This window comes from Leopardus geoffroyi, chromosome A3, assembly GCF_018350155.1.
Source record: "Leopardus geoffroyi isolate Oge1 chromosome A3, O.geoffroyi_Oge1_pat1.0, whole genome shotgun sequence".
Lineage (NCBI taxonomy): Eukaryota > Metazoa > Chordata > Mammalia > Carnivora > Felidae > Leopardus > Leopardus geoffroyi.
In genome coordinates, this window is record NC_059336.1 from 104952896 (window position 1) to 104980832 (window position 27937).

At 52.7% G+C, this 27937-nt stretch overlaps 1 protein-coding gene across 6 annotated transcripts in view; it reads right to left on the bottom strand.

Moving 5' to 3' along the window:
- GPAT2 (glycerol-3-phosphate acyltransferase 2, mitochondrial) overlaps positions 1–27131 on the bottom strand; it is a 53059-nt gene extending 25928 nt beyond the window's left edge. For 2 of the 6 annotated variants that reach the window (XM_045446977.1, XM_045446974.1), the window contains exons 1-5: positions 26248–27129; positions 23116–23295; positions 4900–5024; positions 4300–4341; positions 15–100 (exon numbers count right to left, since the gene is read on the bottom strand). The gene's annotated coding sequence lies outside the window, so the exon portion shown is untranslated. Of the gene's footprint in view, positions 1–14; positions 101–4299; positions 4342–4899; positions 5073–23115; positions 23296–26247 lie in introns of those variants that run through there. The other 4 variants (XM_045446975.1, XM_045446973.1, XM_045446978.1 and 1 more) reach the window with 3 other exon arrangements.
- Positions 27132–27937: the final 806 nt, after the last annotated feature.

Below are 27937 nucleotides of genomic sequence, written 5' to 3' on the forward strand. Positions count from 1 at the left end.
TGGTAAGTGCTTACCCTGCAGCAATGGGAAGTTAATACACAGCATTTCAAGAGCAGCCTTCCACATGGTGGGAGTGATGGAGAGGCATCCAGGGCGGGCGCTGCAAAACAGAAATAAAATATTAAAAATTTCTGCATTTCTACATTTCTAGCAGCCACATATGACACATAAGAAGAACAGGGGCACCTGGGTGGCTCAATGGGTTAAGCATCTGACTTCAGCTCAGGTCACGATCTCACAGTTCACCAGTTCGAGCCCCGTGTTGGGCTCTGTGCTGACAGCTCAGAGCCTGGAGCCTGCTTCATGGATTCTGCATCTCCCTCTCTCTCCGCCCTTCCCCTGCTCCTGCTCTCTCTCTCTCTCTCTCTCTCTCTCTCTCTCTCTGAAAAATAAATAAACATTAAAAAAAAATTTTTTAAGGGGCCCCTGGGTCACTCAGTCGGTTATGCATCCGACTTCGGCTCAGGTCATGATCTCGAAGTCTGTGAGTTCGAGCCCTGCGTCGGGCTCTATGCTGATAGCTCAGAGCCTGGAGCCTGCTTCAGATTCTGTGTCTCCCTCTCTCTGCCCCTTCCCCGCTCGTGCTCTGTCTCTCTCTGTCTCTCAAAAATGAATAAACATTAAAAAAAATTTTTTTTAATTTTTTTAAAGAACAGGCAAAATCAGTTTCAATAATGTTTTAAAGCAACGTGTTCTGAATACTGTCATTTCAACATATAATCGATACAAATAAATGAGACATTTATGGTATTAATTAGATAATCTATGTGTTAGATATTATTAATGAGATGTTCCACATTCTGTTTTCATCCTGTCTTCAGAATCCCGTGTGCATTTTACACTCACAGGACATCTCAATTTTTCCGGCCACATTTCAAATGCTCATGAGCCACACATGGCCAGTGGCTACTGTGGTGGACTGCATAGTGGCCATACCTCTGGTTGCTCGACTGGCAACAGCTAGCAGTAGCCTGGACAGGGATTCATTTGTGAGAGACACAAGGGAAACTGCCAACCCCTGCTGATCTGCGGCTATGGGTAAGACATCCGAGAGTCAAGTTCTTTTCTAATCAGGATCTTCAGTGGCCGTGGGGGCACCCCGATTGTGTTTGTGCATCTGAGAGTCCAGAGGGGTCAGTGGGCTCAATCATGGTGGACAGGAAGGCCCCAGAGAAGACAGGCGTGGCTACTGGCTTGGGGGAAATGACAGCTCCTTGGATCGAGGGTGGAGAGTCCCACGGGAACACGCACAGGCTAAGAAGGAAATTTTAAAAGCCTGTGCCTGGAACATTCTGCCTCTAAAGAATCAGGTGAGCTCGGAGCAGGGAGCCAACTACAGAGAGAGTGTGAGACGGCTTCATATTTGGAAAGTAGACAGAAACCGTTGCTTGGGCTTTGGATGCGGAGCATCAGAAACTCCAGGAGGAATGAGATCAGCTGAAAAAAAAAAAAAAAATGGGTTTGATCTTATAGACCAAACAGGAACAGTGGGGAACAGGCCAAAACCAGAGTGGAGGAGAACAGAAAGCCGCCTCCATGGCTGTAACTCTGTTCCTCATCTTTGGGGGAAGGTGGGACCAGCTGGGAACAGGCTGAAGGTGATGTCGGTGGTAGCCTAAGGGGTGGCCAGGAGAGGGAGGAAAGCTTAGCTGCAGGAGAAGAGCAGAGGCAGGGCCTGGGGCGGGGGGCCACCTGTGGACAGGTCACAGGAGTCACTTATAGCCCTGGGGCCTGAAAGAACCAAGGGAAGTCGGCTGGGGCCAGCAGCTCTGGGCCGACTGGCCCAGCCAGCCCTCCCCAGGCGAGGATGATGGTAGCAGCCTTCAGCCCCTCTCCCCACACTGCAGACGGAAGAGAGCTGGAGAAGCCAGAAGGGGGGGGGGGGAGCTGACCTGGCGTCCCCCCTCCCCAGGAGGGTGCAGCCCAGGCCTCCAGCATCCCATGGAGCTCAACCGTTAAAATCTGCTCAGCACTTAAAAGTTCCAGCCACTAGTTGGGGCCAAAAAAACGTCCTTGGTCTTTGACCTTGGCCTGTGGCAACATTGCCGTTTTCTACAGGGGGTACGGGACCTAGGAGCTGAGAATACCCTTCAGCCAACTTACACATCATCTCCCTTACTCTTACCATCGTCATTCGAGGTGGGGATCATTCTTGGCCATTTCATGTCTGAGAAAACAGAGCCTCGGGGAGGCGGGGGGTCACTCCGTGGAAGAGTCAGGACAGGGCTTGGTTTGCTGTTGTAACCAACATCTTTGAAATCTCATACCAACACAATAGTTCATTCTGGCTCCCACTCTATGTCTCTAGGGGGCTGACAGGAGCATCGTCTCCGCCCAGGTCACTCAGGGATTCAGGCTGATTGAGGCTCTGCTCTCTGGAACAGTGGCCTTCCCAAACCCCCTGGCAGGGGAGGATACAGCTGGAGGCTTGCACACTGGCTCTTCTAAGCTTTGGTGTGGCCCTGCCTAACTAGAAAGGAGCAGGGAAGTCTGAGAGAGCGGCGAGGATGTCCAATGAGGCACACGCAGTCAGGAAATGAGAGCAAGTTTTTCACTCAGGAGTGTCTAATGTCACAGTCCTTGCTTGCAAGTCTATATTATACAGCTTTGCCCCCAATGACTTTGAATGCTTGTTGTGAGCTGTACGGCAATGCGCAAGTTCAAGGGATGTCAACACCATGACTCCCCGATAGTTTCATAAATCTCCTCCTCAGCCCCTCCCCAGGGAGAGAGGGCTCTGCAAACCAAGGGCCCTCTCCGGCCAGGAGGCAATCGGGCACTACCCCTGCCCTCTGGGCCTCGCCCCTGCATTCCAGCCTGCACGCTATGTCCCTGTTTAGTCCAGTGCCCTCAGGTTCCTAAGCTGGAAGATTCCTTTTCATTCTTGTGGAATCTGGAGCCCCAGTTCTCCTTCACCGCTAGTGCCTGCCCCAATCCTTGCTACCGGCCCTGCTAATCTGTTAATTATCCGCTGCTAGCGGTGAAGCCTGTTAATTGAAAACTCAGCCCCCTCCTTTAATTGCCTGCCTGCCTTCTGGCTGTTTTGGTTTCCTCTCCATTCTCTGTAAGCTGTTGGGCCTTTGGTTCTCTGCCTTTGAGTTCTGGATTTCTTCCTGGCCATTTGTTACCGCCTTTTACAGAGCTGATCACTGGGGCTGCTGAGGCCCTGGTGTGAGAATGAGGGAGTCGCACCCACTCCTTCTTGATCTACTGTGGGGGGCAGGAAGGCAGATAAAGCGGTTTGCCCCAGGAACTAATGGAGAGGTACTGGGCCAGTGGGAGGACTCACAGGGGAAGCAGATTTTAACTTAAACGAAATGCCAAACTCCCCATCCTTGCAGAGCTGGCCAGAGGAGCTGGCTGCCTGGGAGGGTTGTCAGGGGCCTGAAAGCGGGCCGTGCAGGTGCCTGGAAGGTTCCCACTCTGAGTCTCCCCCTCACCCCCACACCCACCGCCTAGAGGGTTTTCTGACCTTCAGTCCTTTGAATCCGGCCCCTGGCCTCATCCACCCCTTCTCTCCCTGGCACATTACCAGATTGGCCAGGCACAGATAGAATTTGCAAGTGTCAACAATCTGATGAGTGAAAAAAAGTGAAGTTCAGAAAAATGGAGATAATATGATCCCATTTTTCTAATAAAACTGAGTGCGATAAATGCCCCCACTAGTAAAATGCCCACCAAATTGATGAGCAGTAATTTTTGGAGGGTGGGTTGGGAGAAGGAGAAGTGAAGACTAACATTTTTATTGTTAGCGTTTGAATTATTTCACCAAGAAAGGGAGCACGTGAACATTTGTCCTCAATGGCTATGACCTTGGACAAACCACTTGACCACCATGAGCCCCAGCGACCTCATCCGTAAGAGGAAGACTTGTCCTCAAATCCCCTTTCACTCTGTATTAGGGCTCTTGGTTGGAAGCAACCTAAACCAACCCAAGCTTGTATAATAAAAAGGGGAAGCCTTTCGGGGTGCCTGGATGGCTATAAGTTAAACATCCAATGCTTGATTTCGGCTCAGGTCATGATCTCCCGGTGCGTGAGTTCAAGCCCCGTGTCAGGCTCCATGCACAGGCTCCACAGCATGGAACCTGCTTGGGATTCTCTCCCTCTCTCTCTGTCCCTCCCTGGTTTGTGCTCTCTCTCTCTCTCTCTCTCTCTCTCTCTCCCTCTCCCAATAAATAAATAAGCTTTTTAAAAAGGTGTGGGGAGAAGCCTTTCATAAAAGGACACAGGGATTTTTATGCATCCAGATGTTAGGCAAGAAGAATAATGCTAGGGATATCTCTCCATCTCTCCTTACCTGTGTTCCTGTTTTCTTCTCTCTCTTTAAAGAATGATTTCTCTGCTTCCACATCCCCATGGAAAAAAACAAAGCAATAAGGTTTACATATCATGGGTCTAGCCCACTAGAAAGGCCTAGGTCCTAATTCTAAAGTCTTAGGCAAGGTTCTTATTGGCCAACTTGGTGACTATCAGTCAGGACAGGTTCGGGTATGCTGTGGTAACAAACAGCCCCCAAATCTCAATGGCTTTATTTATTTATTTTTTTTCAACGTTTATTTATTTTTGGGACAGAGAGAGACAGAGCATGAACGGGGCAGGGGCAGAGAGAGAGGGAGACACAGAATCGGAAACAGGCTCCAGGCTCTGAGCCATCAGCCCAGAGCCTGACGCGGGGCTCGAACTCACGGACCGCGAGATCGTGACCTGGCTGAAGTTGGACGCTTAACCAACTGCGCCACCCAGGCGCCCCACAATGGCTTTAAAGCAGTAAAATGTCTTACACATGCAACATGTCCACCGTGGATATCGTCACTCAGTGACCCAGTATGATGGAGGCTGCATCTCAACAGGTGCATCCAGGACCTCACAAACACGGAAAGAGACGGGGGAGACTAACATGGGCTCTTAAAGCTTCCTCCTGGAAGTCACACGCACATCGCTTCCTGTGACGTTTGGTTGGTCAGAGCAATCAGATGCCGCAGGCCTGAACTGCAGTGGACGGAGAAGTCAACCACGATGAGCCTGGCATCGAAGAAACAGCCCCACTGACTACCAGAATGACCACTCTCCTTTCACTGGCCCATCCCTACAGGAAGTCCCACTATGCTAAGGAAACGCTGCCAGCAAAGGAGGCAGAGATTCTTGGGGAGGCTTCAGTTTCCTGCCATTGTTAGCTTGCTCCTTTTCTGTGGTGCAAAAACAAAGACAAAAACACATCAAGGCTGGGAGCTAGAAGTCCGAAAGATTGCTGGAGACCCCCTGTGAATCCCAGGGTTGCCAAGGCCCCCACTCCCCACACTTCGGAACTTGGGGTCCCAGGAGGACAGCCTTCTCCTCAACCCAACCTTTTCCCCCTTCCAGCATGAAAGACAATACTTCTGAAGGTCGAGTCTGGGGAGGGGTGGGGGATGGGAGGGAGCCTCTGAAAAATTCTACCTAAGGATCCACAACATAAGCTCCTTGCTCTGGTGGCCTCTCACCGTCTTCATCTTCAGAAACCATGTGGACATTAAGGAGTGGGTGCCAGGCAGAGGTGAGCTTCAGGGTTCAGAGGCCTGGGTTCAAGCCCTGGATCTATCACTAATTGGCTCTCTGACCTGGGCAAGTCAGTTAATACCCTGGAGCCTCAGTTTCCTCATCTGTAAGCTGGGTTAATTACAAGGTCTGGCTGCCCGATGGTCGTTCTGGGTTCTGGTGAGGACCGGCTGCTATGATGGGTGTCACGGCTCCTTGCAAGGGGTGATGCCTGGGCAAATATAAAAGGTTATCTTTGTTGTCATGGCCTGCCTGGGATCCTCACGAGGGACTGGCCCTGCCCTGCCTCACGCCTGCCCCTGGGAATGGCCCACCTTCTCTCGTGCCTCCCCACCCAGCCATGAAACAGTCACTCTGCCAGCTCTGGAGAAGAACTCATCTCTGAGATTTTAGACAGAATAATTTCTTCTCCCTCTCACGCCTGCCTGTCCGGGAAAATCACACAACCCACACGCTCCCCCCGGTGTGCACCCACACGCTCCCAAAGCCATTGTTTCCCTCATCAGCCAGCAAAAAGCTTCCCATCTCTGCGAAGCCGAGTGAGGCATGGGAAGAGGAGGGGAGGCTGAGGAAAGAGGGCTGGCACCCCTACCTAGAGGGGCTCCTAGCACCTGGCCAAGGGCTGACCTCAGGAGGCAGGGACCGGGCTCCTTCCAGGCTCCCACCCGTCTGGTTCCGGCCACGAAGCTAGCTCTGGATCAGGTCAGTCACCCTGCGAGGCCCACCCTGCTGAGGCCTTGACCCAAGCCACTGCAGAAGCCACACAGGGCAGGAGTGAGTGTCAGTGCCCTAGCGTCAACGGCTGTTAACCCACCCAGGGAGCGTGGGTCACACAGCCAGTTAGTGACAGGCAGGATGAGAAGTCCCATGCTCTTTCTGTACTCTTTCCCAGACCTTCTTGCCACCAGAGGCCTGGAAGCCAGAAGAGCCTGGAAGGAGTTTCAAGGAGAGCCAAGGGACACTGGGAGCCCCAACTCCTCCCTCCCCGTGCTGGGGGCACCCAGGTCTCTGCCACCCAGCCCTGCTGGGGTTGGTTCCGCCAGCTCTTGGAAACAGCAGCCCCTTTTCCCAGCACACCATTCATCACGAGGGCCGGGCTCCATCAGGCATACAGCCTGCAAGGTCCCCATCAAGTGCAGGCATCCAAGGAGCAGGCCGGCTTCACCAACTGTGACTGAGTCTCTTCAGGACTGGACAGGTACGCCTGGAGAGGGCCACACCCCGGCCACCCTCCCCTCCAGTAGAAGGCAGGTTCTAGATCAGGGTCCAGAAGGGGCTGATGTGGACCCTTCCCCCTCTACCATCCAGGACCCTGGGTCTGGGGACTGATGATGGATTAAGGGAGCTCAGGGAGCAAGGAAGTGCGAGGCAGACGGAGCATTTGGGGGGAGACTGGAGACAGCGGACCCTTTCTCTACAGTAATGCCGACCTTTGCTCAAAACCTGTTTCCACGCCTCCTGTTTCTCCCCAGACGTGGCCTTCTACCAAAGGGCCTTGAGGAGGGAAGCCAGAAATAGCTGAGGCACCAGAGTCTGCCCCTTTTTGCAGCTCCCAGGTGGATACTGCTCCCCTCTCAGAGACTGGGGTGGGTTCTCCAGGATGGGAGGGAGCTGATCCCAGAGAAGGAAGGCGGTCTGAGAGAGGAAGTGGCCTTCCCAGGCTCCCAGAGCAGGGTTCCTGGCCCCGGGAACTGGGGGACACGCCCCATCTCTGCTGTTCCCACAGCCACCTCCTTCTGACCCCTCCACAAACTCCCTTGTCACGGCACCTGGCCCCACAGCCCATCAGGAGCCAGGGAGAGCACCTCTCCAGGCACCAAAGGGTTTTGTGGACGGCACTGAGAGACAAAGCTTAGGGCCATCCTGGGGACTGATCATCATCCAGTCCCACCATAACCAGGGCCATAAATATGCCGTGTTCCTTGACCCAGTAATCCCACTGTTTGGAATTCCTCCCAAAGACATAATTGCAAGGGGAAAATAGCTATATGCGCATGGCTGTTTATAGCAACATTATTTATAATAGTACAAAACTGGAATCAGCCAAAAGGCTCTGCAAGTTGTGGAGCGGATAGATGATGTGTCAATAAGGCAGAATATTTATGACGCGGCCAGGAAAAATGGCAACCTTGGAAAATTCTTCGTGAAATAATGTTAAGGGAAAAGAGTACACATTTATTCAGTCGGCAAATGGTAACTGAGTACTGGGTCTAGGCCAGACTAGTACTGCTCTAGGCACTGGAGAGACTGCCATGCATGGGACCAAGCCCTTACCCTCCTGGAAGGAACATTCCAGAAGTGATGCATATGGTAAACAAGGAATCATAACATCATCAGTTAAGTGCCTCCCTAAGACAGGCAGTGAACAGAGAGACTCTCCCAACCCCCACTCCCCTGCCCTAGCTGCTCTCTGCTGCTCACTGTGGGGTCCATCTTGTCTGGGCAAGTGGGTCACCAGAATGTGGCCCAGCAGAGGACCACGGACTCCCAAGGGAAAAGCCTTTCATCAGGCAAGGGCTACACCCAGGAGTGAGGAAGACAGGGCCACCGCGCGACAATAACTTACCAGGCCAAGGGCAATGGAAACAGCCAGCCTGAAGGGTCTTCAGGAGGGAAATCTGGCAGGGCACTCTTGCAAAGCCCATGAACGCTTGGGTTTGCGGACGAGCCAGGGGGAGAAGCAGCCCCCCAGAGTGTGAGCTAGGTTGTCTACTAACCTGGCAAGTAGGGGCTCAGGATTGACTGTGCCTTGGGGACTAGGGGTCCAACCTTTTCTAGCAGGACCAGATCTGTATGTAGGATGTGTCCCATGGTGGCCCGTGGAGGTAAGCAGGTAGGAAGGAGGGGTCCAAGTGTAATCTAGAGGTGGGCCGGCCCCAGTCCTGCCCACTCTGTGAAGCCCACTCCATTCAGATGCAGAATCCTCCCTCACTAGGTCCTCCTGCATGGGGGCAAGAGATTCACAGAGCAGTGGGCCTTGGAGGGATGGAGAAACCGGGTTTCCAAGAACGGGAGGCCTTTTCCATTTTCCCAGAGCCTGGAGGGATCTTCCTAGGGTGGGGCAGAGCCCAGGCATGGAATTGCAGGGCACCCCCACCAAGTCCAGGGTCCAAGTAGACTGCTGGCTGTGGTCAGGGCTGGGGAACACTCTCTGTCATCACTCTCCTAGCCCAAGCAGAAGCTAAGAGACTCCCAGCTCGGGGCCCGTGGGAGGCACCAGGCAAACAGAGGAGTCGCAAGCTAAACATGCTATTAGCAGCGACGGAGAAGTGACAATTATCTGCACAGCTGTCAGCAGCATCTCTCTGCCCCCTCGAACCCGCACTCGGGGAGGGGCCACCTCTCATCTGCCTTCCCAGAGATCCCAACCCAGGAGAGAAAGGTGAGGAGGCGGGCATTCTGGGCCACCATTCCCTCGTGCTATGCCCGGGCCTTTCCCTGGGGATCTGGCCTTTCATCTGGTGACAGGGGACAGAATGGCAAGGCCCATCTCTCCACCTGTTCCCCTATAGCTAGCTGGGCCTTTGTTTCTCCAACTGCGAGCCGGCGGTGAAAGTAACACCGCCTCACGGGGTTGTTGGGAGGGTCCAATGAGATATTTTGGGTAAAAGCACCTTGCAAATGCTAGAGGGCCACGGGGTCACTGTTGTTACAATTCTTCCATCCCAAAGACCTAATCTCCAGGGGTTCTCATTGTCTATTTCACTCACATGGAATCAAACTGAGGCCTAGGAAGCACAAGCAACGTGACCAAAGTCACACACACAGCTACAAACGGAAATAGGTGTCAGTTTCAACGTTGGAACCCAGAGGAAGCTCAAAGAGCATCTACCCCCATTCTGTTAAAGGGGACCTGAGGTCCAGAAAAGTGACCACAGAGCAGGATGGAGGGCGGACAGCACTGAAGGCCAGCCCTGCCAGTTCCTGCCTGGTACCTTCTCTGGCTTTGTCCCCAGCCGGGGGCGGCTGGCCAGAGCAGCTGAGGAATGAACCAACCGCGGAGAATTGAAGCTCAACCCCAGCGGCCCTACTGGAGCTTGTGCCTCTCAGAGGGGCCCTCTTGGAGACGCAGTGCCATCACCTAGAGGAGTACACGCCTAGTGTTGGGCCTGTGGGCTCCACGGCTAGCTAATGAGAGTTGGGCCTTGACTGGAGGGGTAAGGAGCCTGTCCAGGTACCACAGCCGGTCACACTTTCTGAAAGCTCACTCTGTCAGCTCTTGGGAACTGAACACCTTCCCCCAACACTGCCCCTCCAACAGGGTCAGTCTCCACATCTGACCGAAGAGTGCCCTGCAGGGGGTAGGCTGGGATGTGAGAGGCAGGGTGAGAGGCAGGGTGTGCTTGGGGCCCTGCCCACCTGCCCGCCCCCACCTCCAGTCAGCCTCAGGAAAGCATTCAGGGGAAGAGCGGACTGGGGAGGCGGGGATGATGTGTCCCACTTGTGTGGGAGAGATGGTGAGGGGGGATGGGGGTGACTCACAGGACAGTGGGGGACATGACGTGTATCAAGGAACCAAGTGGAAGAGAAGGGAGGTGGCGGCTCAGGAATGGTCGAGGAGGGGGTGCATGGCGAAGGAACTCATTCCCAGAAGCCACTTGGCCACCTCGCAGGACTTTAAAAGGCGACGGGCTCATGCCCCTTGGGATTCATTTCGGCTCTGAGTAACAGCGTGTGAACAAGAGGGAAGTTTATTTCTCTCTCACACCTGCCTGTGGGGAGCCTGGAGCCAACCTAATGGCACTGCTCTGTGAGGGAGGGGGGGACCTCTAGCCCACCCACAGCCCTCTCACCCCCAGGCAGCACGTACAGAAGCCTTGCCTTTCTTCCCTCTGCTTACGCTCAGCTGTGTGCCAGGGCTCTCTGGGCCTTAGCTGCCTGGTCTGGAAAGAAGGCAGAATGCTAGTGCCCCTGCCATCAGGGAGCACTCAGGGAAGACTCTGCCCCCGGCCGCACTGTCCCCCCGACTGACCCACCCTCAGCCCGGGCCTCTGCGGCCACAACCATGACAGGGGTCATTGGCAGAGTGAGGGCTCTAAGAGGAAGTACTGGGAGCATCCAGGGACATCAGCGGAGATCATCTTGGGTGGCCCCTTCTTCTCTCTTAGAGCCTCCTCCCCAACAAGACACCCTGGGCCCTTGGCCTTTCTGGACAGGCCTCCCACTGTGGCCTGAGTGTCTCTGCCTTGCTACTGGTATTCACATTGTGAAACAGAGGAGGGTGATGCTTAATCCAAAGGAGCAAAGCTCTAATGGAGAGATTTCAGCCTTGAGGGGGAAGAGTTTGGCACGGTGTCCCCCACTCCGCCATGTGTCCTGAGCCTGTCCTGAGCTCCGGGTTCCCTGACTTTTCCACTGCCATCTGCACATTCCCCACAGAGACAGGCAGCCTTCAGGGAACCCTTGAGCTGCTCTTCGGGGTGACCCCGTGCCAATTACCCTTCCTTCCTCCCTCTACGGGATAATGTGAGAACTGGTGTGTGTGTGTGTGTGTGTGTGTGTGTGTGTGAAGGGACCTGGGGGGGAGTCTGCTGAGAGTTCTGGGGAAACTCCCCATTTGCTGTCTTTGGATGTGTGAGGACATGTTGTCTAAGCAGTGGCAGCCATCTTGTGACCATGAGGAAACAAGCCCAAAGCGGGAAAAATGGTCCTTGACTACATCATTGAGCTGCTAAATTAGCCAGCCCTGGCAACGCCCTGCCTCTATTTGTTATGTGACATAATAAAAGCATCACGTGCATTTACACATTTTAGATGGGCAAACTCCTTTAGTTGCTGCCAAAAGTACTCTAACACAAAGGCCAAACGCTATCTGGTGCCCACCTGCCTTTTCAGCCTCATCTTCCACCACAACCCTTCTAATGCATCTCTAGGTGAAACATGTTTTGCTTTCTTTGTTTTGCCTGCTGCCGATGGGCCTCCTCCGGTCTCTTCTAACTGGTGAACTCTTAGCCATCCCTCAAAGCCCAGATCAAAAACTCCCTCTTCTGCAAACTTCTAAGCTCCCCCAGGCAGAACTCAAGGCCCTGTTTTGTTACTTCAAATGCCTTCACGGTAGAATTCCCAGATAATTCTCTGTCCACTCGTCAGCTGCTCACCCCAATGCACTGTGAGCTCCTCGATGTTAAAGACCCCTTCTTCTTTATCAGAGTCTCCCCTAGCACTGCACCTGGCATGCTACAGGTTCTTAGTAAATGCTGAATGCTGAATAAATAAAAACCCTCCCTCCTCCAGCCCTCAACTCTCCTGATGTTCTTGTCCAGCTGGGCAGGAAGGTGGTATACCTCTCACTCCCCAGGGAAAAGAATGCCAAGGTCGCCAGACTGGTTGACGCAAAGTGAGGACTCCAGGCTGGGTTTCCTGGCTCCTGTCCAGGGCTCTTTCCAGAACTGAGTGGGGGAAACTGGGTGTGTTTCAGAGCTGGCATGACAGCTGTCCAAATTGACGTGACAGTGAGGGAGGCAGGAGCTGGGGGAGCAGAGGGAGCTGTCAGGTGCTGAACAATGCCGCCTGCCAGCCACCAAAGAGCAGAGGGGGGTGGGGAGGGGGAAGGGAGTTTGGTGCCGGGAAGGGGCTTGGGACCTCTTCTCCCAAGCACACCCACTCCCCCAGCCCATGCTGAGTCAAGCCTCTCACCAGGCAAAGGTGTGGACCCTGCAGCCGGTGGGCTCAGGGTCAGCCAGGGCCCCTTTGGGAACTCAACGAGAGTGGCTTGGAGGGGCTTTGGAGACTGGAATGGTGCTTTGCCCATGTGGGGAGGGAGCAGGGTTCAGTGGCAAGAGCACCAGCCATTTCTGGGGATGTGGACCGGGTTCCTGGGGCCAGCCCTGCTCCCCTGAAGCTAATGGCAGGATTGGATATATGCTGTGACTTCTGAGCTCCCCTCCTAGAGGCCCATGGAGCTGGGTTCCTGAGCGCCGAGCTGCCCTGGCCACAGCACACAGACACTCTGGGCCTGGCTCCTGCCTGAGTGCAGCCAGTGTGGCCTCTGCAGGCCTTCCTTCAGCTGCAGACCAAATCTGCCTTCCTGAGACCTGAGCCTCCCAGGCAGGGTGGCGGTGGAGGAGGGATGGTGGGGGGGGGGGGGGGGGAGGGCAGTGCTCAGGAGCTGCAGCCAAGAGTTTTATTTTTTATTTATTTACTAGGTTTTCAAGATTTTTTTAAGTTGCTCAAGAACATCTTTTTGTAAGAAAAAAAACCAAAACCCCACACACCTGAATATTCTAGGCAATGCTAATGTGTCTTTTAACTACTTCCTGCTCCCCCAAACAAGTTTCTGTCCCTAGAGATAGTAACTTCAGCTGGTATTATTTTTTCATAAAAATACTCCATGCAAAAATATATACTTGTTCATGGTAAACAGGTACCAAATGTCTACGATGAAACGTTTCCTTCTCCCCAGTAATCATTATTAACAATTTTGGGGGGGGGGTCTTCCTCTGAACCTTCTAAAATTCAAATACGGGAGTAAGATATTCATCGTTTTCTCACAAAATACATAGTCCTTGTTTTCTACACAAATGGGGTCATGTTCTGTACGCGGTCCCGCTTCTCAGAGGCTTCTCCTTGCACACCCAGAAAGACCGCAGAGGTGGCTGCTGGAGCGTCCCTTCTCCCAACTGCTGAGCTATGACTAACCCGGCCCAGTCCCTGCAGTGGACCCCTCCCTGGGGTCTGCGGAGCTGGAGGAGGAGTCCGGGTGCGCGTAGTGGGATGGCGAGCATCCACGAGGGGCACTCAGAGGGTCCCGGACTAGCTGCTGGTGACCTCAAGCCCGCCACCAACCTTGAGTTTCTCCACGGGAGGTCGGAGTGAGAGTGAGTGATGGAGTCAGTCCAGTCCCTTCCTGCCTCCCCAAGGATGAGCAGGGGGTCACATCGTCCCCGTGCCTCTCCAGGAGATGGCCCCAGTTCAGCAGCGTGAGCTTGCTGACAGTGTTTGATCTGCACCAGCAACCCCCGGCCGGGATCCCAGGCTGGGCACCACTGTGCCTGCTCCCTGCGCTCTACTTGTCCGTTCCTTCTTTTTTTTTAATTTTTTTTTTTTTAAGTTTATTTATCTTGAGAGGAGAGAGAGAGCGAGCAGGGGAGGGGCAGAGAGAGAGGGAGAGAGAGAGAATCCCGGGGCTCCATCCCAGGACCATGAGATCACGACCTGAGCCGGAACCAAGAGTCAGACGCTCAACCGACCGAGCCACCCGACGCCCTATTTGTCCATTCGTTCTGATACCAGGAGTCCTGAAACAATGCCACAGACTGGGAGGCTGTGTGGCCAGTGAGGCCCGGCAAAAGGCCCCACGCCTCACCGCCCCCCCTCCCCCAAGCCAAGGCAAAAGGAGGCCTCAGCCTAGTTTGGCTGTTACCCCAGGTCTACCTCGACTGCTGCTGTACTCATTCAAAAAATAAACGCCCTCTCTGCCAAAACAAAGAAAAAAAGGGGGGAAGAACCCCAATAAAAAACTTAATATTCCTGAGATGTAGGTCTTCTCAAACAGGAGGCAGCTACTGCTAGAGCAGAGTTTGGGAGAGGCAGGGGTGGGCTCTCTCTCTTTTTTTTTTTCTTCTTAATGCTTTCCATTTTTGCCCAGGAGGTGCCTCTTGTCAAAATACTTTCCTGGAATGTGATCTCCATGTGCCTGGCTGGGAATTAAAGTTGCTGTCCGTTAGTGTTTTCTTTGCCTATTTGCTGTGTTTGTTTGTAATGATCGCCAGGCGGGGGTGGAGGGGGGCGGCGAGGGCGGTTAGTGACAGGATGTTACAATGGAGGTCGAGAGAGGGACACGTGCACAAGGTCAGGGGGAGCTGCCCCAGCAGCAGCTGGGGGCCAAAAGGGTCAACCAGCCAGGGAGTCAAATCCTCCCTGGAGCCAGCCATCTGCTACAAGAACCTGGATGAATACATTGGCCCAACTACGCATCAAGCGTGACGATACGCTGAAGACATTTGCAGACATAGCTGCCTCGTCGGCCCCTTTTCTCGGGGAATTTTGGGAAGAGATGTTCCATCAAAACCAGGCAGGAGCTCCAAGCAGCACTGACAAGGACTTACGTGGGCTTTTGGAGGCCTGAGAGCTCAACGCAACCTCCTCGCCTGAGCAAGAGGAAACAGGGCTCTGAACGATGATGTTAAGGAACTGTCCAGGTCCCTCGGCCAGGCCCAAGTCACTGCTTTCCCCTGTGGACAACGGAGCTGAGAAAATGGATCCAGTCATGCGAGGGCTCGGGGCCACTCCGGATCTGGCCGCAGCTCTTCAGTGGTCCACTCGCCGGGCCTGGCAGTCTGGAGCGCGGATTTAGGAGAAATCCCAAGGCTTCTGCAGGTTCAGCAGGAACAGGTGCGTGATGGGCCCAGGAGTGGTTACACGTGGCCCAGGATCCGCCAAGCCTAGTGCGAATGTGCTCCAAGGTCCAGTCCTGGCACGGGTTCATTGCTTCTCTGATCAGACAGCAAGTCCTGCCAACAGGCCTCAGGCTCCCTGAGACCACTGTAGGAGGCCAGACGAAGATCCGGTGGCCCCAGGAGTCTGCTCTTGAGCCTTTTGCCTGGAATCCCATTTCCTGGAGTAGAATCTGCAGCCCAAGGGGAGGGGCCAGGAACGCGTGTCCTCCGGGCTCTCCCCCCACCCTCCCATCCCCTCCCCCTGATCCCTTGGGGAGTGGCATCGATGATTCTTTGTCAGTCTGCACTGGTGGCTGTCAGTGTTATGCCTCATTCCCTTAGTCTTAGTCCCATGAAGTCTCCTTTTATTATCACATAACTACTGCCATTTGACAGGCTTTGCTCTCTTTATTTTGGAAACAAATAGTTTTGAATCCTGAAAGCAAGAAAACAGGATGCTGAGTGGCCTGGCCGGGGTCTGCCAGATGGTAATAGGAGTATAAACGGTAAGGATGAGAACTGTCATTAACCGAGCACTTTGCTCCATATACACTGTCTCACTTACTTTCACTCAGCGTGGTCTGCAAAGGCCCCCCGCTAGTCCCCCATTTTATGGTGAGGCTCAGAGGCATGAGGCCAAGTGTCCCAGTTCACCTGCTCCTATGTTACGAGCTGGGATTTGAAACCAGAATCTTCTGCCTCTGTGGCTTCTCAGCCTGTCCCTTCCTCAGTCTCCCAAGGGGACTCAGCGACACTGTGCTGGGCCATCCCACTGAGGTGATCAGAACGCATGACCTGGACCCCTGACTGGAAGCAGACACTGTGCATTGGGGAGTGGGTGGACAAGAGGGACGAGACATGGTCCTCCCCACGGGGGGGGGGGGGTTGCCGGGAGCAAGGGAACCCCCCAGTGAAGCTGGAAATGGCCGTCCATCCTCGATGGTGAACCGCACCCTGCCATGGGGAGCCACGGGGAGCCACTTCAGTGATAGAAGGAGCGTGAGCCGAGGTGGAGGGGGCTCCTGGGCAAAGGCCCAGAGGTGCTGCAGGTGAGGGGAATTTGGGAATTGGTGAAGACGTTGGAGGTGGCTGTGAGGCCCCATGTTGGGGAGAAGATGAAAGAGAATAGCCCCTCTGGCGGTGGTCCCCTACTTCCCTCTGGGGCCCCTGAGTGGGGCTGTCTCCCCACCCCCCACTCCCATCCAGGGAGAGCACTGCTGCCCTGGGCAGGCCAGGGAAACAGTCGGGGTTCTGGTGTGCAAAGAAGGCCCCTCCAGCCTCTTTCAAGAGGCAGCCTGGGGGAAGGGGGAAACTCAGAGTCCATCCCACTGAGTGACCTTCCTTCTGGAGACCCCCCACACCCAAGGCTCTAATCTCCTTCCAAAGTGATAAGAGCCAAAGATAGTAGCAAAACCACTCTTGTAACGTGAGTGCTAGAAGGATGTAAATGAAAAGGGCCAGGATGTCAGAGGTGAAGGACTTCTGAGCTGTTCTCGCGTCTAGCCTTCATTTTACAGAGGAAGAAACAGGCCCAGGGAGGTCATATAATGGGCCCGAGATGAGCCAGTGACTTAGAGACAGAACCTTGCCGTCTCTCCTACACCATGCTGCCTGCAGACTGACAACGCTTTCCTCACCTCCTTTACCTGCCCCTGACCCCAAATATTTCTCCTCAACCTGCCATACTGGATGGGATCACATCATTAAGACAGTTTCTTGGAGGTGGTTAATCTGCATGCCCTTTTTAGGAAGGCTTTAAATGGGTATCAGTCACTCACACCTTAGTATGAACTAGTTTTATCAGCTGCTTTTCCCAGAGTTAACAAAGCATGGGCATTGGTGGAAGGGGAATTTTTTTTTTTTTTTTTAAAGGGCAGAGAAAGGGATAACTGGATTCTCTGGCTTTGTTCAGGGAAGACAAGCTTAAATGGGCCCCAGGCAGCTGTTCTAGTGCAAAGAGGAGGTCTGCTTTCAAGTCCAATTTCTCAGATTTATTCTCTCTAAGCCCCACGTCCTATCTCTGCAAAACAGCAGCAGTGAATTGACTGAATCAGAAGTCCCCTCCAGGCTGACATTCTAGTTTTCCCCACCACAAGGAGAGGGTCCCAGAAAGGGTGTGAGCAGTCTTCCAGCTCCCCAGCTTCCCCACCCCCACCCCACAACCCCACCCCAGGTCCCAGAACAGGAAGGCAGACTTCAGGACCTTTCATCTCATGGGCCAAGTCCTGTTGGGGCTCCCATGAAGGCAGGAAGATGGGCTCCAGCAGGAGTCAATCACAGAGGGAAATTCCTGCGTTTGTCAGCACAGCAGGAAGCAGACTGAACCTCTCAGCCCATCTCTACCTTCAGCCTGTAACAGCCTCTTCCGGGGAGCAGGACCTGATTCCCTCCCTGACAAACATAAACATCTGTTCTATTTGTGAGTTTTCCACAGCTTACAGAGCTCCATATATCCATTATTTCTCTCTTTTTATGTGAACAGTATTTTATTGCAGTACAGTATAATTAACATACAATGTAGTGTGCAAATCTTAAGTATACAGCTCAATGAATCTCTGAAATGGGTACACTCCTGCAGCCATCACTTACATCAGGATAATAAATGAGTCTTGCAATGGTGTAATTTATTTACCCCTCTCAGTCCTTTGTGCTAGTGTTACTGTATATTTTACTTCTGCATTCTTATTATTCTTGCTTTAAATGGCCAAAAGCCTTTTAAAAAAAATTTTTTTTCAACGTTTATTTATTTATTTTTTGGGGGGACAGAGAGAGAGCATGAACAGGGGAGGGGCAGAGAGAGAGGGAGACACAGACTCGGAAACAGGCTCCAGGCTCTGAACCATCAGCCCAGAGCCCGACGCGGGGCTCGAACTCTCGGACTGCGAGATCGTGACCTGGCTGAAGTCGGACGCTTAACCGACTGCGCCACCCAGGCGCCCCCAAAAGCGTTTTTAAAAACCGGGTGGGGGGGGGACTGATCTGTTATATTTGTCCACATGTTTACAATTTCTAGAGTCTCCATTTCTTTCTGGTAGTCTGGGCTTCTTTCCCTTGGCCCGAAGAACTTCCTTTAATATTTCTTGTAGTATAGGGGCGCCTGGGTGGTGCAGTCGGTTAAGCGTCCGACTTCAGCCAGGTCACGATCTCTCAGTCCGTGAGTTCGAGCCCCGCGTGGGGCTCTGGGCTGATGGCTCAGAGCCTGGAGCCTGTTTCCGATTCTGTGTCTCCCTCTCTCTCTGCCCCTCCCCCGTTCATGCTCTGTCTCTCTCTGTCCCAAAAATAAACAAACGGTGAAAAAAAAAATGTTTAAATATTTCTTGTAGTATAAGTCTCCTAGCAATGATTCTCCAAGCTTTTATTTGCATCTATGTTCGTGAAAGATATTGGTCCATAGTTTTCTTGTAATGTCTTTTTCTGGTTTTGGTGTTAGGGTGATGTTGGCTTCACAAAATGAGTCAGGAAGTATTCCCTCTGCTTCTATCCTCCGCAAGCAATTGTAGAAAATTAGTATAAATTCTTCCTTAAATGCTGGGTAGAATTCACCAGTGAACCCATCTGGGCCTGGTGCTTTCTGTTTTAGAAGGTTATTAGTTATTGACTCAATTTATTTAATAGATATAAGCCTATTCAGATTGTCTATTTCACCGTGCATGAGTTGGCAGATTGTATATTTCAAGGAATTGGTCCGTTTTGCATAGATTATCAAGTTTGTGGGCATAGATCAGCTCATAATATTCCCTTATTATCATTTTAATAAAGGAGCTGGAGTGATGAACCCTCCTTCATTTCTGATATTAGTAATTTGTGTCCTCTTTCTTTTTTTCTTAGTTCGATTGGCTAAAGGTTTATCAATTTTATTGATCTTTTCAAAGAACCCACTCTTGTTTTCATTGATGTTCTCTTTGGATTTCCTGTCAGATTGCTAGCCTGAGGGGTTTATCTCATTGGTCTTTATCAAGAGTAGAGCAAGATGGCAGCTGGGTTAGTTTCAGTTCACTGAGGTTTTAATATTTCAAGGGTGAGTTCAGGTCCCATCCCCCTCCATCAGGGCTTTGGATCTAAGCACCGTGAGATATCTGTGTGTGTGTATGTGTACCTATGTTTCTTTTTTTTTTTTTAATGTTTATTTATTTTGAGAGAGAGAGAGAGCACGAGCAGGGGTGGGACAGAGAGAGAGAGAGAGAGAGAGAGAGAACAACAAGCAGGCTCCATGCTCTCAGCACAGAGCCCAACATGGGGCTCAAACTCACGAACCAAGATATCACAACCTGAGCTGAAATCAAGAGTCGACTGCTTAACCGACTGGGCCACCAAGGTGCCCCTCTATCTATGTTTCTATCTGCTTATCTATCTAATCTATCATGTATCTCATACTTTCCAGACCCGGCCCCGGCTGATGCTTATTCAGCCAAAGCTCCCTGGAGAAAAACTGGCAGGCCAGCTGGTAGAGGATAGCTCTATCTTTGGGGGCTCCTCTAGACTCTAATATACCAGACAAGTTCACCTGGTTGTTGAAAGTTTGGACATTGTCTCCTTTCCCAGGAAAGTCCCTCCACCTGTCAGGCCTGCTCCTCCATTACCCAGTTTAGGCAACCCGCAACCCCCGCCCCCCCCAGGCAGTATGAAAGCAACTGCCAATCTCTTCTCTCCTGAAAGGCTTTGCCCTCTCTGTAATTTAGTTCACTTGGACTGTGTGTGTGTGTGTGTGTGTGTCCACAGCTTTCCTATGGCTTTAAAGGAAACATTTAAAAATTTTTGTCTGCTGTGCTCTTCAGTTTGGATAATTTATTTCAATCTGCCTTTGAGGTCCCTGATCCTTGTTGCTATGGCAGGAACAATGGTCTTTCACAACCTTCCATACCCTACCAGAGCTGTGCCTATTATCTCCTTCTAGCCTCCCATCAGCTCTGTGAATTGGTCAGGTCAGGGATTGGCATCATCGTCCCTGTTTCACAGCTGAGGGCACAAAGGACTAGAAGGGTCTGTGAATGCTCAGAAGACATAATGAAGCCCTAACTGGAACCCTATCTCCCCAGCCCAGTGCCCTTCCCCGCAGGACTCTGCCATGGGGCTCCTGCTCACATGATCAGGCTCCTTGTCAACCCCGCTTCACGTGGGCCACGAGGCACCGCACAGAGCTGGACCCTAGGGTTCAGGTCTCCCTGGCCCTGTTCAGTCCCTGTGTCCACCCCTTCTCTCAGAGCGGAGGGAAGCTCGAGCAACCCCAGCAAGGCTTGGGGGCCCTCCAGACTGAAGGAGCCTATAGGACATCCCACCCCACCCCCAAAGCCCTAGGGACGGGCTGCCTGTAGGCTCTGTACTTTTGCCCTACTCATGCTCCAAGACACATGCACAACTTGTCCTCTGGTTCCATCCAGACTCCAAACAGCCCTGCGTTTTCATCCCTAGCCACTTGAATGAAACCCTCTAAACCCAGTTTCCCAGGGCCAGTAGCTCAGCTAACAGCTAATATCACAAAGGCATCATTGTTGGACCAGAGAACCCTCTCTGGTGACTGGGTCCTCATCTGCTATACCTTTCCTTCCAAGAAATATTAACAGCCCACAGAAAATGGCTCTGTTTACGACATGTACAATTTTGACCTTAAGTGTCTTATTTAGTGCCTACTGCATGCCAGGCTTTAGGCAATAATGCCATAATCCTTCATCTTCATAGGCAATCTGGCCAAACCCTGCAAACATCTGAAATGCCTGCAAACATTCTTTCTCCCTGTCCCAGTCCCCTGGCCCTGCTACCTTCAAGGGCTGCTTGTCCTCTGGGGCACTTGAGAGGCTGTCTTTCTGGATGCGCAGTCGCTTTCCCAAAATTAATTATTGTCACGGTTCAGCACTGCCCTCCCAAATCCCGCCTCCCCCTCACAAATTTAGAAGTAAATGGTGCCTCGAGATGCTCCCTGATTTGCAGGGTGGTGGTGACTGACAACCTTGAAATCCGGTGAATAATCTCATCTCCCAGGACCAGGTCATCATCCCCACCCCTTCCCTGGAGCATGCTGAAATAGATCCTTTGGGCAAGCCCGTGGGGCTCACAGCGGACCCCAATATCAGACACCTGGGCCTGCCATAACTCTAATGGGCTCACATCGTGGGCAGAAGGCATGAGCAGGGTCAGTCCACCCTCCACTCTTTGGAGTAGAGAGGCCTGGATTTAGATCCTGGTCGCCCACTTATTGACTGAGCTTGGCCATTTGCTTTCCACCTATCTGGCCTCCAGTGAGGACAGGCCAGGGCACTGCATCCGGTGTACCAGTAATGAAAAGAATGCTCACTTCCAAGGCCCACGTCCTCTGCTGACCTCCATCAAGTGTGGGCTGGCCCAAACACTGCTCTCAGTGGTGGGAAAGCTTTCCTATGACTCCATTGGAACAGCCTCCCCCCAAAATAACACAGGTTTGAGGTTCACAACCAATGCTCAAGGCCACCAAAGGGCTCTTCTGAGTCTGTAGGAGGAAGCTTTGAACCCATGCAAATCTTGTTCAGATACCAGCTCTGCCGTTTATCCCCCCTGTGACCTCGGGCAGTTATTTAGCCTCCGTGGGACCCAGTTTCTTCATCTGAAAGGAGAATGATGACACCCGAGAGGAGATGGCTCGTGTACGACATACACCTAGCTCACGAACAGGTATTCAGTAATGTCCATTGTCTGCCTCCTTCCTTTCCCTCCCCTCCCCAGGTAGGAACTACAGAAATCTGCAGACACGGCCAAGCACTCACTGTCTTCACTATGTGACCTTTGAAAAATCAGGGAGGCACGAGGGGTGCCAACAGATAAGTCATGGGGGGATTCTGTACCCATTTTCAAAGAAGACATTTAAAGACCCGCATACGGTTAAGCTTGAATTTTATCTCCAGCAAGATTCGCAAATTATTCAATGGCTTGATTCACAAGCACTGGGAAATGGCGTCTGCAGGCTCTTCTGGAAGGAAGCAATAGTCGCCGCTATGCAGGGCCCCGCCACTGGCCATGCCAACCCAAACCCCTTCCCCTCTTTGGTACCTGACTGGCATTAGGAAGAAGATGTTAGAAGCATAGCATTTCTTGATTTGACAAACTGTCTCACTGTCCCCTCGGCAGTGATGGGCACAGGTTATAACTCAGTGGTGCATTTACACAGATGAAGGAGCAACTAATTATTCACAGACTGGGCCTCTGACACAGCCATGGGACTCTATCCTAGCCCAAGAGCTTGACAATGAGTTGGATGGACCACAGTATATCTATTAACCAACGCCGAGGTCACACCAGCTAGAAAGGATGGCAAGCTTGTTGAATGAGGATCTAGATTCAGAATTAACCCAGGACTGTGGAGCAGTGGGTGTACTCTTAGACATTGCTGGTGGGAGTGAAGAGAATACAGGCACTTTGGGGGAAAAAAATCTGTCAGTGTCTTATAAAATTAAATATACATCTACATATGAGCCAGCGATTCCAGTATTAAATATTTACTCAAGAGAAATGAAGACATATGTCCACACAAAGGCTCAAACACAAACGTTCTTAGCAGGTTTGTTCATAACAGCCAACAATTGTAAATGGCCTAGCTGTCCATCAGTAGGATGGAACCTAAACACAGTGTGGTATAGTCATACAACAGAACACTACTCCACCAACAAAAAGGAACAAGCCACAGACATACGCAGCAATGTCAGTGACTCTCAAGAACGTGTTGCTGATAAAAAAAAAAAAAAGTCTGACACTGTAAGAGTCCACTTATCTGAGTTTCTAGAATGGGCAAAACCCATCAAAACGTGCTTGCCTCTAGAGGGTTGAGATGGACGTTACCAGGGAAAGCCTTGACAGAGCTTTCTGGGGTGACGGTAATGTTCTCTATCTTGAGAGCGATTGGGGCTACACAGGTGTTCGCGTCGGTCAAAACCTGGGACTCGTACATTTCGTTGTATATACCAAAAACACGTAAATCGATATTGATCTCTAGTCAACGTATGCCCGCTGGAATATTGGGGGGAGCGGCAGGAGAAGAGTACTGATGTCTGCAACTTACTTTGGAAGTTACCAAAAGGTACGATGGATATCCAGGTGGGTAGATATGTGGTAAAAGATACTAAAATATAAATTACAGAATCAAGGTGGTGAGTACACAGGTGTTTACCATGTGATTCATTCAACGTTTTTACAGGTTTGAAAATTTCATAGTAAGATGTTCAAAAAAATTAACCCACCAGGATAGGGAGATGGCCGAGAATCAGTAGGGCGAATCGAATGCCAGTGAAGGACAATGGTCTCTTCAGCTAGAGGTGCTTCTTTGCTTGAGCAAGGAATGAGCACGTCTCGGTTTGCCAGCTGTTTACATTCATATTCACGTTCAGCTCATAAGTTGGTTATGAGCACATGTGCTGCTCCTGTAGAAGACGCTGAATTAATAGATGGTTCCACAATCCCTGCTCATAGAGAGCATCCATACTGCTCACATCCCCTTGATGCTGGAGATCCTGTTGGGAGAGACATTAGCAAATGACTGTGTATCGATCAGGATATGCTGCATTTCACTGCAGTAACAAAAGATCCCCAAATCTCAATGGCTTCTCGCTCATGGTCCACATTTATGGTGGCTCTGACCCATGTCATCTTAGCTCTGGAACCCAAGCTAACAAAGTAGCCTTTACCTGGGAAATTCTATCTGGTGACAGAGGGAAAAGAGACAGAGCAAACCACAGACTGGCTCTTGCAGCTTTGGCCTGAAAGGGACATGTGACATTTCTGCTCACAGATCATCGGCCTAAACAAGGAACATGGCTCCTCCTTGGTTCAGCTGGATGCGGATGCCCCGTTCTCCTGTGGGGAGAGGTACAGTAGACCATGGCCAATAGTGATTTGCTTTACTCTGAGGATTCCATCAGGATGTGTGAAGTCTGGGAAGGGTGAGAGGACTGCGAGAGAAGAGGTTGGGGGATGACATGATGCTTTTCTTTAGACACTTTGAAGGACACAGGACGGGACTTGCTCTGCACCACTCCAGATGGCAGCCTAAGGACGTTTCCAATGGCTGGGAGTGACTGGTCACCACAGGAAGCACTTTCTTTTTCTTTTTTTCAAAGTTTATCCATTTATCTTGAGAGAGAGAGAATGCATGCGCATGAGCGGGGGAGGGGCAGAGAGAGAGCAGGAGAAAGAGAGAGAATCCCGAGCAGGCTCCATGCTGTCAGTGCTGACACAGGGCTCGAACCCATGTACCATGAGATCATGACCTGAGCTGAAACCAAGAGCCCGACGTTCAACCAACAGAGCCCCCCAGGTGCCCCAGGAAGGACTTGCTAACAAAGACCACCCAACCGTTGGGAGCAAGGAGGGCACAAATTACCTGGGCACCTCCGTGGGCCCTGCATGGTGCCCAGCACTTAAAGATATTGTATTCCATCCTCCCTATCCGCCTGAAAATACTCAGCCCAGCTGCCCACAAAGCAGTGAGCTCCTTGTCCTCAGAAGGATGTAAGCAGAGCCCGGATGGCCATGTGACAGTGCCGTGGATGCAACCCCTGCATGGGAAGGGTGAGGTCAGACCGGAGTGTGCCCACCCCCCACCAAAGTACCCTTCGGAGAGAGCACCTGGGAGGGCCTCTATGCTCTCTCTTGGCATCACCTGCCCCTCACAGGACTGCCAGCTGGGCTGCTTCATAACCAGGGTTCCAAACAAGCATGCTTTCTGGGAGGGGACCACGAGGGCAGAAACCTCCAGCCTTGGGCAGCTGCCCAGGGCTCTGAGACCTGGAATGCTGGCCAGGACTATTACTGAGCACCTATGACCTTGGCAAGGGTCTAGCTGCAGGGGAGGGGGCACTGACCTAGCGCGCTTGCGAGTAACTCAAGCAGATGGGCCTGGCCTGCGTCTCCGGGTCTCTGAGTGCATCCGCCAGAGCCACATGGAAAGAGCGTTGGCCAGCTGTCCAGTGTGGCTCCCACGACATACTCAGGGCTACAAGCGGGCAGTTCCGGTGAGCCGCACTCCCACCGGGCGCCCGCCGTATGTAAAGAGACCGGCTGCTCTCTCGCAGATGATTTGCTTCTCAAAAATATCAGGCCCATCTTGCCATTGTGATAACCCTTTTCATGAGGATAGTACTTTCCAGCTGAAGCCTCTGCGGGTTCCACCCCTGTGTCCTGGCCAGGGCAGGGATCCGGTCCCAGGCTCACACATGCCCCAGCACAGGTGCTAATTTGGGAGGGCAGGCAAAAGAGAAGGACCCAGCCTGCAGCCCAGACGCTTGCCTGCCCCCCGGGAACACTCCGTTTGCCCCGCTGAAGTCGCTGAATTGGGCTGCAAGGCCAGCCCTTCACTCCACCTCCCACTCAAGCAGCACCTGACAGCTACAAAGTTCCTCCACCTCCAGGAGTGTACCTGACCTCGCAACATCCCTGGAGAGGAGGGAAGCAGCCTGCCCAAGGTCACGCCACTGGTAAAGGACAGGCAGAGGCGGGGACCCACGTCTCCAGCTTCTCAGAGCCCCGTGCACGACTGCCCTCCTTCCTACCCACCCGTGGGCCAGCTCCTGGGCTGTGTCTACGCGAGTAGGAAGCCCGCCCCTCCCGCCTCTTCCCCCAGCCCTGGCAGGGCCTCCACATCCTGGAGTCAACGTACAGTGAACTTCTGCCCTAGGGGTCCCTCCCGCTCAAGCCTGGTGCGGAGCCATTGGCCTCCAGGGTGGTGGATACGAGAGAGGCAGAATACAGGCCTGGCTCAGGGCTGGCCAGCCACAGGCCAGGAACTGCAGAGCTGCTCACGTCCGCACATTTCTGAGCATCTACATCCCTTGGCTCGCTTCTAGGGCCCAAGACTCCCACCCCTCCACTGGGGACAGCCGCCTTCTGCACTCAGCCAGAGGTGGCCCAAGAATTCTGGCTGGCTCAGCCTCCTACTCCGACCTCGGCAGAGAGGCATGCAGAAGGCCATGTCTCCCTGGCCCTCCCACCCCTGCTCTCTCCCAGGGCTGCACGATCAAATGCTGACCCTCAGGGCTGCCGCCCTGCCTGGGTCCCCACACACAAGCCCCACCCCCCGCAACTGCTTCACACCCCCTGGGGCGGCTCACCCTCTCCCTCCAGCCACGATGCCCTTCCCCACTCTTGCCTCTTTCTTCCCAGGTGCGTGAGCCAAGGCACAGGCCTCCACTCAGGCCCTGTGAGGTGCCCCGGGCAGACTTATTTCAGTGTCCTTCCTCCCCCCCTGCGCCCTCTAGCCTCCCATGGATGTCCTTCAATACCCAGGTATCCTTAGAACTATCTAGTATGATTCATGGATGCCGGTGCTCTCAGTTCACGGAAGTGTTTTCATGGTATAGCCCCTGCCCATCACATACCTCTTTACTCAGCACCATATTCTTAGGATCTCCCGGGGATGATGTGTCACCTTGCTCGTGGCTCCTGACGGCCGCGTGGCTCACACCTATCTGTCCTCCTGATGCTGGACCGCTGATTTAATCCTACACTACCCTGCCATAAACAACACTTCGAGAACCATCCTCGTGAAGGCTCCTGTAGACCTGCGTGGGAGCTGCCTGTGGGACGCCACAGAGTTACGCATACTTCGTATCCTAGGTGCTGTCGGATTGCTCCCGAGCCACAGGACTGTCCCCGCTCCACTAGCTGGCATGATGAGAGGAGAGAGGACGTGCTCGTTCGGAAAAGTCTTTGCTTCCTGACAAGGCAGGAGCTGATGTTTGAAAGAAGGCAAGCTTAGGGTGCAGGGGACACGTGTCTCCAAAGAGAAGGTGAGGAAGGAGGGAGGAGGAAGGAAGGAGCTGCCGTGGCGGGGGCGGGGGGTGGTGGGGGGGAGGCCAAGTGAGGAGTCCCATGGGCAGATTCGGAGCTGTCTAAAATGTCACCTTAGAGCTACTCGCTCTGCGGGATATGGTGAGACCCCCCTCCTCAGAACTACCAGCTGCTCCGAGGCATCTGCTCTCTTCCCACAATGCTTCATATGAGGGGGCTTCTGAGGGGCCCGAGGAGGGGAGCAGTGGTATGGAGCAGGCACCAGTGTGGGGGTCAAACGGGGAAGAATAGAGCCCCGGTGGTAACAGACCTCCTCCTAGAGGGCTTCAGGCCCCCCCCCCGCCCCGGAGCACGGAGTTTGGGGTTCTTGGCCATCTCGTCTAGATCCCAAGGGCGGGGAGGTGCTCCTGACACCCGGAGGATGCCGCCTGGCAGGTGTGGACGTTGTTGAGGACGTCACTTCCCACATCGCACAGCGCGGCCGCTGAGGACCCTGGGGAGAAACGCCCTCTGCACAGTTACCTGTGCTGCGTCTGAGCCTGGCTGTGGGCGGAGCTAATGAACTGTGTACATCCCGTCTCTAATCAGGTTTCCCACTGAGGCCGCCGTTATCAAGGGGGGCGCCTGGGTGGCCACCTCTCCCTGGGTTCCCGGGTCATCTTTTCACTTTCCTGATGGTGTTCTTGGAAGTATGGGGTTTTTTTTTTGTTTTGTTTTGTTTTTTCGAAAAAGTCCAGTTTATCCATTTTTTTTTTTTTCCTTCGGTTGCTTGTACTCTCGGTGTCACATCTAAGAAACCACTGCCCAGTCCAATGCCATGAGATTATGTCTGTTTTGTTGTAAGAGTTTTGTCGTTGAGCTCTTCCATTTAAATCTTTGCTCCATTTGGAATTAATTTTTGTATGTGCTGTGACACAGGGATCAAAATTCTTTCTTTGCCTGCGGCCATCCAGTGTCCCAACACCATTTGGTGGAAAACCTATTCTTGCCCCTACTGGGTTCTCTTGGTGCCGTGGTCAAAAATCAATTGGATGTAGGAGCGCCTGGGTGACTCAGTCAGTTGAGCGTCTGACACTTGGTTTTGGCTCAGGTCACGATGTCACAGTTCGTGGGATCAAGCCCTGCATCAGGCAGTGTGGAGCCTGCTTGGGATTCTCTCTCTCTCAGCCTCTCTCTCTCTTTCACACACACACACACACACAATAAATAAATACATTGAAAAAAAATAATTTGGATGTAAATGCGAGGGTTTATTTCTAGATTCTGAGTTCTGCTCCA